The sequence below is a fragment of the Babylonia areolata genome, chromosome 8 (assembly GCF_041734735.1).
Source record: "Babylonia areolata isolate BAREFJ2019XMU chromosome 8, ASM4173473v1, whole genome shotgun sequence".
Classification (NCBI taxonomy): Eukaryota; Metazoa; Mollusca; class Gastropoda; order Neogastropoda; family Buccinidae; genus Babylonia; species Babylonia areolata.
In genome coordinates, this window is record NC_134883.1 from 28,500,162 (window position 1) to 28,502,661 (window position 2,500).

At 43.4% G+C, this 2,500-nt stretch overlaps 1 protein-coding gene across 2 annotated transcripts in view; it reads right to left on the minus strand.

Moving 5' to 3' along the window:
- The window catches only part of LOC143285124 (centrosomal protein of 41 kDa-like), a 25,621-nt gene that overhangs the window by 15,769 nt on the left and 7,352 nt on the right, over window positions 1-2,500 (minus strand). The gene's annotated exons all lie outside the window — the stretch shown is intronic.

Consider the following 2,500-nt stretch of genomic DNA (forward strand, 5'->3'; position numbering starts at 1 on the left):
GACTTGAGGCAACGTTTATGTCGTGCTTTGACTTGAGGCAACGTTTATGTCGTGCGTTGACTTGAAGCACGTTTATGTCGTGCGTTGACTTGAGGCAACGTTTATGTCGTGTGTTGACTGCAGGCAACGTTTATGTCGTGCGTTGACTTCAGGCAGCGTTTATGTCGTGCGTTGACTTCAGGCAGCGTTTATGTCGTGTGTTGACTTGAAGCACGTTTATGTCATGCATTGACTTGAAGCACGTTTATGTCGTGCGTTGACTTCAGGCAACGTTTATGTCGTGCGTTGACTTCAGGCAGCGTTTATGTCGTGCGTTGACTTGAAGCACGTTTTATGTCGTGCGTTGACTTGAAGCACGTTTATGTCGTGCGTTGACTTGAGGCACGTTTATGTCGTGCGTTGACTTGAGGCACGTTTATGTCGTGCGTTGACTTGAGGCAACGTTTATGTCGTGCTTTGACTTGAGGCACGTTTATGTCGTGCGTTGACTTGAGGCACGTTTATGTCGTGCGTTGACTTCAAGCAACGTGTATGTCGTGAGTTGACTTGAAGCACGTTTATGTTGTAGTAGTAGCAGGACTAACATGTCTGACTGATAAATTTTTTGCATGGACAGTGTATTATCAAGGACAACACCCGGGTTCCTGGCTGACGTGGAAAGAGGGATGGATGTACTGCCAAGTTTGATTGTGTCAATTGTGATGGAAGACACTTTTTGTTTAGTTCCTATGATCATTGCTTCAGTTTTGTCCGCGTTCAATTGTAACTTATTTCGAGTCATCCAGTTTTGAATGTCCAGGAAGCAGTTGGATGTTTCTTGCAAGAGCGACAACAATTTTTCAGGGGTATCACTCTTCTGGAGTTGAGTGTCATCAGCATAAGAATGATGACTGATATTATGGCGGTTGATAATTTCAGCGAGAGGAGCAGTATACAGTGTGAAGAGCACTGGGCCTAAAACAGATCCCTGTGGGACTCCATGTTCGATTTTAACGGGTTCAGATTGGAAATGATCAACAATGACAGACTGGAATCGATCAGTGAGATAAGATTTGAACCAGTTTAGAACAGTGCCGTTGATACCAAATGTAAAATGAAGACGGGAAAGAAGGATTGAATAGTCTATCGTGTCAAAGGCGGCTGACAAGTCGAGAAGAGTAAGAAGGGGAATTTTTCCTTCCTGAGTCGGACGCTATCAATAGATTGTTCAGAATGTGGAGGAAAGTGGTTTCGGTGCTGTGGTCAGTGCGATAGGCAGACTGAAATGGGTGGATGAGATTGTTGAAACAAAGGTGGTTGTTGAGCTGCTTGAGGACAGCTTTTTCAAGGAGTTTGGACATGAATGGAAGATTAGAAACTGGTTGATAGTTTTTCAAAATGTTTGTGTCAAGGTTGGGTTTCTTCAGAAGAGGCCGGACGATTGCAGTTTTGAAAGTGGGTGGAAACGTTCCAGTGAGAAGGGATGAGTTGACAATATTGGTGATTGTGGGGAGAAGATGTGAGACACACTGGGAAAAGACCGAGGCTGGTATAGGATCGAGCTCACAGGATTTTATTGTCATTTCTTTTAGGATTTCATGAACTTCTGTTTCAGTCAATGGATTAAAGGAATGGAGAGGAGTGCCGCTGAATTGAGGATCAGGATGAACAGGTTGGAAAGACATTTGGTCTAAGATGGTACGAATATTTTGGACTTTGTCGAAAAAGAAAGAGGAGAAGACATTGGGGAGTTCAGATAAAGTGTAGGCAGAAGGAAGAGGAGTCTTTTTTGCAGTTCCAAGTAGATTTGACATGACAGAGTAAAGATTTGGTGGATGTGGCATCGAGAACTTGAGAAGAAAAGAAGTTTGTTTTTGCTGATGAGATCATATGTTTGACTTTATTTATTTGTTTTCGGAATATTTGATTGTGGACTTGCAGTTTTGTTGATCGCCATCGTCTTTCCAGTTGGCGACGTTTGCGTTTTGCAAGTCGAATGTCTTGTGTGTACCATGGGGCGGACGGTCTATCAGGGAGCATGCGGGTAGTGGGGGGTGCATGTTCATCCAGCAGTTGAGAGAGGACAGTGTTGTAATGTGTGGATACGTCGGTACGGGAAGAAAATTTGGAAAGGCTTTCAGCAGCTTGAGAAGAAAAAGTGTTAATGTTGATGGATTTCAGGTTGCGACGAGTAACAGATTTTTTGGTTCTGGTAGGTTTTGAAATATTAAGCAAGAATATAACAGCAGAATGGTCGGAAGAACGTTTGTCAGTTACAGTCACTGACGCAACCATGGCATCAGAGTCACGTGCGATGAGCCACTCCAGATCTGTGTGTTGGTTCTGTAACGAACTGAGAGAGAGAATAAGTGGACAGAGATAGACATAGGCGTTTGACATCAGTAGAAGTCTGGTTGTCGAAATGAAAATTGAAATCTCCGAGGATAATAAGTTTGCCAGAACGAAGGTTGTAGTAATCAAGTAGTGTTCGGAACTCATCGTGAAACTGAGAAGACGTTAG